The following is a 15,437-nucleotide window of genomic DNA, read 5'->3' as shown; positions in this document are numbered from 1 at the left end:
CGTAGTTTTATTCACACTTCCTAATGGAAGGTCCAGGCAGCTGCTTAGGGGAACTATACTTTCAATTTGAGAAACAATAGCCTTATAATTCAATTACTTAATAACTCTTCTTGGAAAGGGAAAGAAAAAGAACAGCCAAGGAGTAGGGTTTTGTGGCGTTTTAAGTTTGCTGCATTCACTGCTCTTGAAAAGACTAACTGTTAAGTGCTAACATGAGTCTGGTGAATTACACAAAAATCCAGTGGAATGTGATGCACCTATGTCATATACCAAAAAATGAAGCACTTTTTCTCTCCATCTCAACATGCTCGTCTTCAGCTGTGCCTAGCAGCATCTGCAGGAATGGTCTTGGAGATGAGCACAGAGACAAGGAAGACCCGCTCTGGCCAGGTCATCATCTTACTCTCATTAGGCTTTCCTCTCTTCAGAGGACTTAAGCCATGATAGCTCTCTCAGGCACCTCTCTGCTTAGTTCTTCACTGAGTCCACTTTCTCCTTCCCTCCCTCGCTGGGAATTCCCCACACTTCAGTGTCATTTATTTCCTCTACCCCAAATCTTCTCTCTCCATATTTTTCCCAGAATGCACTGCTGCAGTCTCAGAACTCTTAACTAGTGTCTTAACTAGTTACCTCCCCATTCTATATTGGACAGTTAAAAATCTGCTACAAGGTTAGATCTTATGTCAAGTCAATAATAATAATAATAATAATAATGAGAATAATAAAAACATAAGAAGGCAGGAGGAAACTTTTGGATTTGATGAATATGTTGATGGCATAGGTTGTAGTGCTGGTTTCATGGGTATATAATTGGCTCCAAATTCAATAAGTTGTAAACATTGATTATATACAGTTTTTTATATTAAAAAATTTTAAGAATTTATCACTAAGAAAATAATCATGCTTCTCAGAACTATTTGTAAACTTTATTTCCAAAGTAGTCTTTAAATAAATAATTTATTATTAAAAAGTTGGTGGGGAGGATGGAAGATGCCTAGCTGGTTCAGTCCAAAGAGCATGTGGCTCTTGATCTTGGTGTCATGAGCTCAAGCTCCACATTTGGAGAGAGATTACTTAAAATAAATAAATAAAAATTTAAAGATAAATAAATAAACTCATCTTGAAAATTAAGGTTTAATTTTTCATTCGTAATATCCAAAAAATGCCCGTATAGTTAAGGAAATACAGAAAATATAGTACCGAAACATAGAGAAATTTTTAGTGCCCAAAGACAGTGACTATGAATCATTTGTTGTATTTTCTTTCTAGAATTTCTTATATATATATTTTATGCAGTTGCATATATATAATGCAATTTGTATTATGAATATATTATTTGGATTCTACTTTAAAATTTTTATAAAACAAACATATTTTATTTTTATTTTTTTTCAAACATATTTTAATATTAATACAAAAAGAGAACTCTAGGTTTAACCTCTATAATAATAAATCATCTTTAACTCCCAAGTCAGAATATTTACTAAATATCTACAGGAGAATATAGTTTTTAGTTTAAAAGTGATAGAAGAAAAAAAAAATAAAAAAAATAAAAGTGATGGAAGAAATCACTTGAAGAGTCAAGTGTGTTTGTGCAAAAATTTGAAGTGTCTACACCCCCAATTGTAAACAAAAATTAAAAAGCAAATGCTTAACCATAAATATATTGCTGTAAGTATAACAAATTAACATATATAAATATTATAATAATGTATGATATATGACAGATAAATCACAAAAGAAATGCAGATCTCATATATATGTGGGAGGAAAAAAAACACTTGAAGAAATGCAAATTTAAACAATTTAAGGAGAAAAATAGCCATAATATGGATAATTCATGCACAAAATGCTCATATTGTGTCACTATCATATTTCAGATTGGAAGCCATCTAAATGTCCAACACTAGGGTAATGGCTAGCTAATTATGGTACAATTTGTAGTAGGATCAATGGTGAGTCTTTAGGGGATTTTCACATATTTTACAAACAGAACACATTTTCCCAAATAGTGAAGATTTAAGCCGGCTTGAGGAGGCCTTTGTGTAAATATGAAGGACTGGATACAGGCATCACTTCTGCTTATTTCTAAAACTCCCACAGTACAGGGCTGAAGACAAGGGGCAACAAGAAGAACCAGAGAAGGGAAAATAGTGGACATGATAATTCGATAAAATTTCAGGAGGTTTAAAACAGATGGAGAAGTCAAAATTGACTTGGCAGAGCTAAAGGAAGCTGAAACCCAAGTGCCTTTGAAGGAGAAATCAATGAGGAATGCTGATTCACCCCCATAGGACCCTTGAAAAAGATCATAAGTCAGCAGTACCAGCTACAGCGTGGGAGAAGCAGGTGACAAAGGAACTGGTTGAAAAATCTTGTGGGGAATAGTAAGTCCCAGGTCCCTCCTTCTAGTTGAGCAGTCAGATGGCAATATTTAACTGCCCCCAAAGAGACAGGAGATTTATTCTCTGAGAACAGAAATTATTACTTAAAGATGCAGGCATGGCAGAGAGTTGTGATGGTGACGATGTCTCAGACTACAAATGGGAATGAAGGGAAAGCCTATGTGCCCTGATTGAGCTCCCTCCCTCAGTCCAAGAGTGCCAGCAACCAGGCGTAATTACTTCTTCTAGGCTCTAGACTCCAGAACCTCTCTCTGGAAAACTGAATGGTCACAAAGAGTAGCTCCATGATCTCAAGGTCGTGAGCTACAGACCCAGGTTGGGGGTAGTGATTACTTGAAATGAATGAATAATAAATAAAAAGATACATGGATGGTAACTAGGAAATTTCAACTAGGAACTTGATATTAGATAATACTGAAATTATTGCTAATATTCTTAGGCGTAATTATGGTTTAGTAATTGAAAGACTGTTTTCATTCTAAAGAGCTGCATGCTGAATATTAGAGCTGATGTATCGTAACATCTGTAACCAACTTGCATATATATATACATATATATATACACACACATAGATATTCCACATATGTACACATTCCACACTAACATCCATATATATATACATATATACACACATATTTCACATATGTACACACTCCACACATATATACACACAGCCAATTTCCATATATATATGTGTGTATACATTAAGGAAAATGGTAATTTACTAATTATTAAATTTATGTGATGTTAATCATTGAATCTAGGTAGTAGGTATGGTATAGGATGCTAATTGTATTGGTCTTTCAATAATTCTGCATATTTGAAATTTTTCATTGAAAATTTTGAAGAAAAGTGTTTATCGTTAAAAAGATAAATACTCAGGCAGACCTTTGGCTCCTTCTCCCTCAGCATGTGGCTGGTGGCCAGAGAGCAATTCAATTTGCTCACTCCTTGCTGCCTGCATCCCCTTTGAGCTCTCCTCTCATCACTGGAGCCACTGGCACTGAGATCAACCCCATTACATCCTCTTTCTCCAACCTCAATTGTGGCCGCCCTGGGAGTGACTCGGGGCAGGGGACCCAGGTGACCAAGATGCTGGGTGCTCAGTGGGGCAAAAAGGCAAAAGGAAGGTGGTAGAACTGCTGGTGCAAAACACCAACATTGTGTGCCACTGTTGAAAAGGAGAAAATAACGCCAGCCATACAGTTGTAGATTCTGTATGTATTATTCCATCTTTTACCCAGTAGAATAATTACCCAAATGTTACTGCATTCATCTTCCCAGATTGAGGAAGCAGAGGAAAATGTCCAAAAAGGGAAAAGTCTAGAAGGCTAGGGAAAAAAAGGGCCTATCATATCTGACAGTGCTAACACTGTATTCAATTATCATCAAGCAACTGATGGTCTCCAGGAGCAACAGAGACAAGAATAAGCAAGGAAAAATGTGAGAACCACAAAAAAGCACATTGGCCTAGTTTATTCTTCCAAAGCTACTGGGAGTGGACTGCAGATATATGATCTTGTTTCTGACTTTGGTGGCTTCTCTGAGAGGTTCAAAGTTCTGGCCAACCAATACAAATCATATACCCCACCCTGGAAATCAAGATTGAAAGTGAATTACAAAACCTCAAGAGCTATATGAAAAGGATTAAACCAATGGTGAGAGATAGAGTTTATTTCCTCAAGGGGGCCCTACAGGGACCACCAAAGAAAATCTTGGTAGATGTGAATGCAGCAGTACTAGATACAGATTTTGGAACTTATCCTTTTGTAGCCTCTTTGAATCGTACAGTTGGAGGTGTCTATACCCAGTTGGCTATGCCCCCTCAAAATGCTGGAGATGTGATGGGGTTGTGAAAGCTTACACACTCAAGTTGGCACTGGTGCCTTCCCTACTTAGCAAAACAATGAAATTGGAGAATTATTACAAATACAAGGTGGAGAGTTTGGGGTAATCACTGAAAGGAAAAGAAAGTGTAGCTAGTTGGACCTCATTTTGCTCAAATATGCTCCTATGATTAGTGAATTTCCTGCATTGGCACTTCCAAATTGAATATTTTGGGCATGTTTATGGAAATCAAAGTTGGAGTTGCTTACAAGTTAGATGGTGAAATTATACCTCATTTCCTAGCAAACCAAGAAGTCTTAAATAAAATTGAAGTTCAATGTAAGACTCTCCTAGATTGGAGCACAGATATATCAATGCAAGGACATTTAAAGAACTACCTGTTAATGCACAAAATTACATTCAATTTATTGAAGATGAGCTTTAAATTCCAGGTAAATGGATCAGTGTAAGGAAATCCAGAGTCTATGATTCAATTCTTTTAAGGATTTCCAGTAACATAAGAAACACTCCTTGAGGGGATCCCTGGATGGCTCAGTGGTTCAGCGCCTGCCTTCGGCCCAGGGCCTGATCCTGGAGACCCGGGATCGAGTCCTACGTCAGGCTCCCTGCATGGAGCCTGCTTCTCCCTCTGCCTGTGTCTCGTCTCTGCCTCTCTCTCTCTCTCTCTCTCTTTCTCCCTCTCTCTCATGTCTCTCATGAATAAATAAATTAAAAATCTTAAAAAAAAAAAAAGGCAACACTCCTTGAGGTGGGGGAGGAGGGTGTATTTCATTTATGATCAGCAAATTTCAAGAATAAAGACATTTAAGTCAGTTTTAACCCTTACAATTGTTTCCAAACATTTAAGATGGCTGGCTGGTGTGGAGAGAAACTATGGTGTGTTTCAGTGTCAGCCACCTTCACTGGCAGAATCGCTGAGTCATATGTTTCTCCTGAGCTGCTCACAGTCGATGTTTTCTTTCAGTCTTTAGAAATAGTGTGATCCAGGGACGCCTGGGTGGTTCAGTGGTTGAGCATATGCCTTCAGCTCAGTGTGTGATCCCGGGGTCTTGGGATCAAGTCCCGCATTGGGCTCTCCACAGACAGCCTGCTTCTCCCTCTGCCTATGTCTCTGTCTCTCTCTGTGTCTCTCATGAAAAAATCAATAAATAGTCTTTTTTTTTTTTTAAATAGTCTTTTTTTAATTCTAAAATAAAAAGGAAGAATGTGATTCATGTTGTTTGAAATCTAAAATAGAGTTCTTTCAGTGTAGCTTTTCTTCATTACTGTCATTGTGTTCTTAGGTTTTCCTCTATTAATTGGTAAAAGCAATTAATGCGGTTTTGCACAAATATTGTTTACATTCTGGTTATTCAATGTGTAATCTTTGCTGTTAGAAAAAATGATGAAAAGAAGGGGTCTGTACACTTTTGTAATGCAATAAATTCTTTTTAACTTGTGAACTGTTAATTTTCTGCTGAGACCATTGCAAATTTGAGCTTTGGCAGGAAGGGGGGATGATATCCATGTATCCTTTAATTTGTACAGAACACAAAACTTATTTTTCTCAACAAGTTATTTAATACATTTAGCATTTAATTAAACTTTCAGAGAAAGGTATTCCCTAAAACAACAATCTTAATGTTGAAATATATGCATTATTAAAATATTGTTGTGTTATGTGGTGGATATTTTTCTTTAATTATGGGCATTCACTCAGAAATGTACAGCTGTCCTTTTTTAACTTACCATTATTTCTAAATTCAGTGGATTGATTTTTCAACATTATGCCTGTTGGTATGCCTACAGAAATCATCTAAAAGTGTCCAAATGAACCCAAATTGTCAGTCACAATTTTGATTATGCCTTTATTTTTTTCTTTCTTGGAAAAGAAGAGATGTTGCTTTGACAATTAAGCATAACAAACTGTTTTGAAGGTTATCTTTCCATGAGCTATTTTAAATGTTTAAATTAGTTGCCACTTAAAATTATTTTATTAGGGGGCGGGGCAAAATGGCAGGAGAGTAGGGTCCCCAAGTCACCTGTCCCCCAACTTACCTAGATAACTTTCAAATCATCCTGAAAACCTATGAATTCGGCCTAAGATTTAAAGAGAGAACAGCTGGAATGCTACAGAGAGAAGAGTTCATGCTTCTATCAAGGTAGGAAGGCGGAAAAATAAATAAATAAATAAATAAATAAATAAATAAATAAATAAGCATCCAGTGGGGGAGGGGCCCACGAGGAGCCAGGCTAAGGGGGGCAGTGAGAACCTCTAGGACAGGAAAGCCCAGGCCGGGAGAAGCAGGAACTTTACCAATCTTCCCGGAGGGAAAGAGGCTCGCAGGGAACTCGGGCAGGATCCCAGGAGGGGCAGTGGAGCCTCCAAGTTCCCGGGGTCACTAACAGAGGAGGGGCGCCTGGAGAGAGTGTGGAAAAGGGCTGGCGCTCACCCAGCGGAGGCTCCGTGTGCAGAGGGCCACGCGGCCCGGGACGCAATCCCAGCGCACAGGCCCCAATCTCAGGGCACCGGGGGACACAGCCCAGGATCCTGTACTCCCCTTGGGACAGGCAGAGGCCAGGAGGACACAGGACAGCGAGGACGCTCCTGCTGCTGGGCGCCCCTAGCTGTGCAGATCAGCGCCCCCCACCCCCAGAGCATCCAGGCCCCTGCAGATTGGAAGCTGCAGGAGTTACTGCGGGAGCTGCCTCTAGAGCTGGAGAGCTGGCCGCTGCCACTGTTGTTGTTCCTCCCTGTGCCACCGTGTGCCGGGATGAGCGGGGTCACCAGGGAACGGGGCTTCACATGATAATCAGCTCCCACTGAGCCATACACCTGGCAGGGAGCAGGGCATCTCCCCCAGGTGCACTCACCTGAGAATCAGCACAGCTGGCCCCTCCCCCCGGAGACCAGCTGGAAGGACTGGGGAAGAGGAAGTTCTTGGCTGAGCAGCACTGGAAAGTTCCAGGGGAAGTCGACGGATTTACAGTATATAGAATCAGAGGATACCCCTCCTTGTTTTGTTTTTTGTTTTGTTTTGTTTTGTTTTGTTTTTGTTGTGTGTGTGTTTTTGTTCTTTGTTTTCCCTTTTTCTCTCTTTTTTTTCATTCCTCTTTCCAGTACAACTTATTTTCAGCTGCTCTGCACTGAGCAAAATGACTAGAAGGAAGAACTCACCACAAAAGAAAGAATCAGAAACAGTACTCTCTCCCACAGAGCTACAGAATTTGGATTACAATTCTATGTCAGAAAGCCAATTCAGAATCACAATTATAAAGCTACCGGTGGCTCTGGAAAAAAGCATAAAGGATTCAAGAGACTTCATGACTGCAGAATTTAGATCTAATCAGGCCGAAATTAAAAATCAATTAAATAAGATGCAATCCAAACTGGAGGGCCTAACGACGAGGGTTAACGAGGTAGAAGAATGAGTGAGTGACATAGAAGACAAGTTGATGGCAAGGAAGGAAGCTGAGGAAAAAAGAGAAAAATAATTTAAAAATTATGAGGAAAGGTTAAGGGAAATAAATGACAACCTCAGAAGGAAAAATCTATGCTTAATTGGGGTTCCAGAGGGCGCCAAAAGGGACAGAGGACCAGAAAGTATATTTGAACAAATCATAGCTGAGAACTTCCTAACTTGAGGAGGGAAACAGGCATTCAGATCCAGGAGATAGAGAGATCCCCCTGCTAAAATCAATAAAAACTGTTCAACACCCCGACATTTAATAGTGAAACTTGCAAATTCCAAAGATAAAGAGAAGATCCTTAAAGCAACAAGAGACAGAAATCCCTAACCTTTATGGGGAGAAGTATTAGGTTAACAGCAGACCTCTCCACAGACACCTGGCAGGCCAGAAAGGGCTGGCAGGATATATTCAGGGTCCTCAATGAGAAGAAAATGCAGCCAAGAATACTTTATCCAGCAAGGCTCTCATTCAGAATAGGAGAGATAAAGAGCTTCCTCCAAGATAGGCAGAAACTGAAAGAATATGTGACCACCAAACCAGCTCTGCAAAAAATATTAAGGGGGACTCTGTAAAAGAAAGAGGAAGTCCAAGGAAACAATCCACAAAAATGGAGACTTTAATAGGTATCATGATGACACTAAATTCATATCTTTCAATAGTAACTCTAAACATGAATGGGCTTAATGATCCCATCAAAAGATGCAGGGTTTCAGACTGGATAAAAAAGCAAGACCCATCTATTTGCTGTCTACAAAGAGACTCATTTTAGACCTAAGGACACCTACAGCCTGAAAATAAAAGGTTAGAGAACATTTACCATTCAAATGGTCCTCAAAAGAATGCAGGGGTAGCAATCCTCATATCAGATAAATTAAACTTTATCCCAAAGACTGTAGTAAGAGATGAAGAGGGACACTATATCATATTTAAAGGATCTATCCAACAAGAGGACCTAACAATCATGAATATTTATGCCCCTAATGTGGGAGCTGTCGAGTATTTCAATCAATTAATAACCAAAGTTAAGACATACTTACATAATAATACACTAATACTGGGAGATTTTAACATGACGCTTTCTGTAAATGACAGATTTTCTAAGCACAATATCTCCAAAGAAACAAGAGCGTTAAATGATACACTGGACCAGATGGATTTCACAAATATTTACAGAACTTTACATCCAAACGCAACTGAATACACATTCTTCTCAAGTGCACATGGAACTTTCTCCAGAATAGACCACATACTGGGTCACAAATTAGGTCTTAACCCATACCAAAAGATTGGGATTGTCCCCTGCATATTTTCAAATCATAATGCTTTGAAACTAGAACTCAATCACAAGAAGAAATTTGGAAGAAATTCAAACACGTGGAGGTTAAAGAGCATCCTGCTAAAAGATGAAAGGGTCAACCAGGAAATTAGAGAAGAATTAAAAAGATTCATGGAAACTAATGAGAATGAAGATACAACCGTTCAAAATCTTTGGGATACAGCTAAAGCAGTCCTGAGAGGGAAATACATCACAAAACAAGCTCCCTCAAAAAACTGGAAAGAACTCAAATACACAAGCTAACCTTGCACCTAAAGGAACTGGAGAAAGAACAGCAAATAAAACCTACACCCAGCATAAGAAGAGAGTTAATAAAGATTCAAGCAGAACTCAATAAAATAGAGACCAGAAGAACTGTGGAACAGATCAACAAAATCAGGAGTTGGTTCTTTGAAAGAATAATAAGATAGATAAACCATTAGCCAGACTTATTAAAAACAAAAGAGAAAAGACTCTGATAAAATCATGAATGAAAAAGGAGACATCACCAAGGAATGAAAACGACTTTACCAAGGAAATACAAACAACTTTAAAAACATATTATGAGCAGCTATATGCCAAGGAAATACAAACGACTTTAAAAACATATTATGAGCAGCTATATGCCAATAAATTAGGCAATCTAGAAGAAATGGACGCATTTCTGGAAAACCACAAACTACCAAAACAGGAACAGGAAGAAATAAAAAACCTGAACAGGCCGATAACCAGGAAGGAAATTGAAGCAGTCATCAAAAACCTCCCAAGACACAAAAGTCCAGGGCCAGAAGGCTTCTCAGGGGAATTCTATCAAATGTTTATAGAAGAAACAATACCTATTCTACTAAAGCTGTTCAGAAAGATAGAAAGAGATGGAATACTTCCAAACTCGTTCTATGAGGCCAGCATCACCTTAATTCCAAAACCAGACGAAGACCCCACCAAAAAGGAGAATTATAGACCAATATCCCTGATGAACACAGATGCAAAAATTCTCAATAAGATACTAGCCAATAGGATCCAATAGTACATTAAAAAGATTATTCACCATGACCAAGTGGGATTTATCCCCGGGATCCAAGGCTGGTTCAACACTCATAAAGCAATAATGTGATAGATCATATCAACAAGAAAGAAAACAAGAACCATATGATCCTCTCAATAGATGCAGAGAAAGCATTTCACAAAATACAGCATCCATTCCTGATCAAAACTCTTCAGAGTGTAGGGATAGAGGGAACATTCCTCAGCATCTTAAAAGCCATCTACAAAAAGCCCACAGCAAATATCATTCTCAATGGGGAAACACTGGGAGCCTTTCCCCTAAGATCAGGAACAAGACAGGGATGTCCACTCTCACCACTGCTATTCAACATAGTACTAGAAGTCCTAGCCTCAGCAATCAGGCAACAAAAAGAAATAAAAGACATTCAAATTGGCAAAGAATAAGTCAAACTATCCCTCTTTGCAGATGACATGATACTGTACGTAGAAAACCCAAAAGACTCCACCTCAAGATTGCTAGAATTTATACAGCAATTCGGCAGTGTGGCAGGATACAAAATCAATGGCCAGAAATCAGTGGCATTTCTATACACTAACAAGGAGACTGAAGAAAGAGAAATTAAGGAGTCAATCCCATTTACTATTGCACCCAAAAGCATTAGATAGCTAGGAATAAACCTAACCAAAGAGGTAAAGTATCTATACCATAAAAACTATAGAACACTTCTGAAAGAAACTGAGGAAGACACAAAGAGATGGAAAAATATTCCATGCTCATGGATTGGAAGAATTAATATTGTGAAAATGTCAATGCTACCCAGGGCAATTTACACATTCAATGCAATCCCTATCAAAATACCATGGACTTTCTTCAGAGAGTTGGAAAAAATCATCTAAAGATTTGTATGGAATCAGGAAAGACCCCGAATAGCCAGGGGAATTTTAAAAAAGAAAACCATAGCTGGGGCATCACAATGCCAGATTTCAGGTTGTACTACAAAGCTGTGGTCATCAAGACAGTGTAGTACTGACACAAAAACAGACACATAGATCAATGGAACAGAATAGAGAAGTCAGAAATGGCCCTTCAACTCTATGGTCAACTAATATTCGACAAAGCAGGAAAGACTATCCACTGGAAAAAAGACAGTCTCCTCAACAAATCGTGCTGGGAAAATTGGACAGCCACATGCAGAAGAATGAAACTAGACCATTCTCTTACACCATACACAAAGATAAACTCAAAATGGATGAAAGATCTGAATGTGAGACAAGATTCCATCAAAATCCTAGAGGAGAACACAGGCAACACCCTTTTTGAACTCGGCCACAGCAACTTCTTGCAAGATACATCTATGAAGGCAAGGGAAACAAAAGCAAAAATGAATTATTGGGACTTAATCAAGATAAAAACTTCTGCACAGCAAAAGAAACAGTCAACAAAACTAAAAGACAACCTACAGAATGGGAGAAGATATTTGCAAATAACATATCGGATAAAGGGCTAGTATCCAAGATCTATAAAGAACTTATTAAACTCAACAGCAAAGAAACAAACAATCCAATCATGAAATGGGCAAAAGACATGAACAGAAATTTCACAGAGGAAGACACAGACATGGCCAACAAACACATGAGAAAATGCTCCACATCACTTGTCATCAGGGAAATACAAATCAAAACCACAATGAGATACCACCTCACACCAGTGAGAATGGGGAAAATTAACAAGACAGGAAACAACAAATGTTGGAGAGGATGCGGAGAAAGAAGAACCCTCTTGCACTGTTGGTGGGAATGTGAACTGGTGCAGCCACTCTGGAAAACTGTATGGAGGTTCCTCAAAGAGTTAAAAATAGAACTGCCCTAGGACCCAGCAATTGCACCTCTGGGGATTTATCCCAAAGATACAGATGCAGTGAAACGCCGGGACACCTGCACCTCGATGTTTATAGCAGCAATGTCCACAATAGCCAAACTGTGGAAGGAGCCTTGGTGTCCATCGAAAGATGAATGGGTAAAGAAGCTGTGGTCTATGTATACAATGGAATATTACTCAGCCATTAGAAACGACAAATGCCCACCATTTACTTCAATGTGGATGGAACCGGAGGGTATTATGCTGAGTGAAATAAGTCAATCGGAGAAGGACAAACATTATATGTTCTCATTCATTTGGGGAATATAAAAAATAGTGAAAGGGAGTAAAGGGGAAAGGAGAGAAAATGAGTGAAAATATCAGTGAGGATGACAGAACATGAGACACTCCTAACTCTGGGAAAGGAAGAAGGGGGGTGGAAAGGGAGGTGGGTGGGGGGGATGGGGTGACTGGGTGACAGGCACTAAGGGGGACACTTGATGGGATGAGCACTAGGTGATATGCTACATGTTGTAAAATTGAACTCCAATTTTTAAAAAAAGGTATTATACCATCAATAGCTGATTAAAAAGAACCAAATACTTCTATTAAAAAAGTAAATAATAATAATAAGGCAAATGCTCAGCTACATATTACTAAAAGTGGCTATTAAGTTAAATTTATTAAGTTGTTTATTAAATTAAAATAGCTATTAAAGTAGCTATTCAGAACTACTCATCCCTCAAAAGTTATAATTTTACTATAGAATTCAGTAAACCAACCAGTATACATAACAGTAAAAGATTGTAAGAGTCTTTTCAGAAGGAAAAATAAGAACAGATGATGCAAGTTCATATGTTGGAGCAAGACAAGGGAGTAAGCAGGAGGGGAGAGCATATAATCCTAAAATATACATGTAGAAGAAGGTACTAATATTTTTTTCTAATTATCCCCCTGTTTAAAAAGTAAAAGTTCCACTTACACTTAAGCCTGAAGATTTCAGTGAGAATGGGGAAGATTTCAATTTCTTTAACTGCAGTTAAGATTAATAGAATTTTATAGAACAGAGACTAGTTACATATGAACATCTATGGAAACATGCTGTGAGCATGGTACCTCTAACCCAGCACATTGATGGCCAAATGGCACTTCAAACTAATTCTGGTTCAATTTCCTAGAAAAATGGCACCATCTGCTGGTTGGGCAAAGGCAGAAGTCATTGACCTGACCTGTTCAGTGAAATCAATGCCATACTGCAAAACTTTCAGGATTCATCTCTGGGAAGTGATGAATGGATACGTTCTATGGATGTTTATCACTTGGGCAGAGGAGACAGATAGGCTCTTTCATTTCAATGCCTTAAAATGTTATGAGCTGCTCTGAATGCTTCTTCTTGCTTTTTTAGCAAAGAGTGGCAATATTAACCAAGCTGTCAAGGGTAACATGACCAGAGTAGACTACTCTTTTCCAACTCACCACTGCATGCCCCCCATCATTTATTGAACAAAGTTCTAATAACTCTGCATTCAGATTTGCTTTGCTCTTATAGAAACATCCAATTATTTGGTGATAAGTTCAACAGAACGATATATTTGTTATGTCCTCAAGGAGGAGACAACCAACATTTCAAATCTTCAAATCTTCAAGTGGCCTCAATATAGCCACAGATTTAAGAGGGTGATGTGCCCAGAACAGACACAGACACTCTGGACAAATGAAGATGTGTATATTCCTCTCTGGTTTCTTAACCTGGTGGGTGATATGAAACCCAAGAAGTTAAAACTGTCTCCTTTTTTTTTTTTTTTTTTTTTTGCATCCTTTCTCTTAAACCCTATACCGGTTCTCTCCTGACTTACTCTGAGTGGCAACATGGTCCCCTAAGAAAGAAATCACTTCAACTCTGTTATGGGTTAAATTGTGTCCTCCAAAATTCTTTTCTTGTAGTCCTACCCCTAGAATCTCCGACTGACTATATTTGGAGATAGGGTCTTTAAAGAGGTAATTAAGGTAAAATGAGATCATTAGGTTGGGTCTCAATCTAATGTGACTCATGTCCTTAAAAGAAGAGCAAGTTAGGACATACTTGCAGAGAACAAAGACCATGTGAAGACAGAGATGGAAGAGGGTCATCTGCAAGCCAACGATGGTCACGCAAACACAGAGAAAGCCCCTTCCTTATTCAAGTAGCTGGTTAGAGATTTAAGTCATTCAACCGAGACTCGGCGGGGGGGGGGGGGGTCTCTATTTCAATCTCTTTTCTGATGACCTAGTTTGCCTGAGAACTTTCATATTCCTTTAATGCAAATCCATCCCACCTTTGACACCTGGCCACAGTGGAATCAAGTTCATGTCTCTCTCTCAGCTCCCTTGGTTTCTGGAGAATCCATTTGTGCTCTGTCCAGGTGTTTATACCTATCATCTCTGCCACAGATGGAAATTGTCTCCTCTTGTCCTTTTTCCCATTAATCTAATCTGTACAATTCTTTTATATAACACAGAGACCAACATCAGCCACCCGTAAACACACACACACACACACACACACACACACACACACACACATACAACCATACCCAGCTCACTCCATTACCTTCTGAACTAACAGGAGCCTCAGGGGTTTCTCCTCCCCTTCCCTTCCCTACATCTAGGTACTCTGCTTCAGTAAACTCAGTGAACTCTCAGAGTAATGCATATCTAAATTTTAAAAATAAGAGAACAAAGAGGCACAGAAGCAAAATGACTTACCCAAGGCCACACAATAAATGGATGAACCAGAATTTGAACCCAGGCATAACTCCAGAGTTTGTGTGCTTAATGGCTATATTTTATTACTAACAATGATTAATGTTTCTTGAGGATGTACTCTGCACCAGATGTTGTCCTAAGCAGAACCTAGCTACCACTCTGGGAGATAAGTATTAGTATGAGCTCCATTTTTCAGTTGAGAAAACTGGATGTGTTACAGTCTTTACACCTTATCTAGTCAATCATTCACTTGATTGGCTATGTGATAGAGGGAATTTTTTGCTTTGTCTTCATTTTCTGAAACTTATTTTTTAAATACTTGCTTGTATCGACAATAATATTCACTTTTTTGGATGTAGTGTCCTGTTGACAAGTGCACAGAGGCATGTACTCACCACCACAATCAAGATACAGAATAGTTCCATCACCCCTAAAATTCCCTTCTGTTGCTCATTAGTAATCAAACATGTCCCAGTCCCATCCTCTGGCAACCCGGGATCTGCTTTCTGGCCTTGTAATTTGTCTTAAAACAACCCGGGCCTGGCTGTTTCTACATCACCCCCTTCTCTGCACTGTAATGTGATTATGTTTATAAGCTTCAAAATATTGAACTACTGTGAACATTTGGAATAAATGTCTTTGGTCATGGTGGATTTTCTCCTAGTACACTGTTGGAATCCATTTGCTGGTATTTTATTAAGATTTTGCATCAACAGTTATAAGTGAGGTTAGTGTGTGGTTTCCTTTCTTGTGCTATCCTGGTCAGGTATTAGATCAGTGTCATACTGGCCTAATAAAATAACGGGATGCT

General features: G+C 38.8%; 1 pseudogene; it reads left to right on the top strand.

Annotated features, from left to right (window-relative positions):
- The first annotated feature begins 212 nt into the window (after positions 1–212).
- On the top strand, positions 213–4,735 carry LOC121478332 (annotated as a pseudogene).
- Positions 4,736–15,437: the final 10,702 nt, after the last annotated feature.

This window comes from Vulpes lagopus, chromosome 2 (genome assembly GCF_018345385.1).
Source record: "Vulpes lagopus strain Blue_001 chromosome 2, ASM1834538v1, whole genome shotgun sequence".
In the NCBI taxonomy this organism is placed as follows: Eukaryota; Metazoa; Chordata; class Mammalia; order Carnivora; family Canidae; genus Vulpes; species Vulpes lagopus.
Note: the sequence above shows the minus strand (reverse complement) of the source record. Positions and strands in the feature narration are given on the sequence as shown.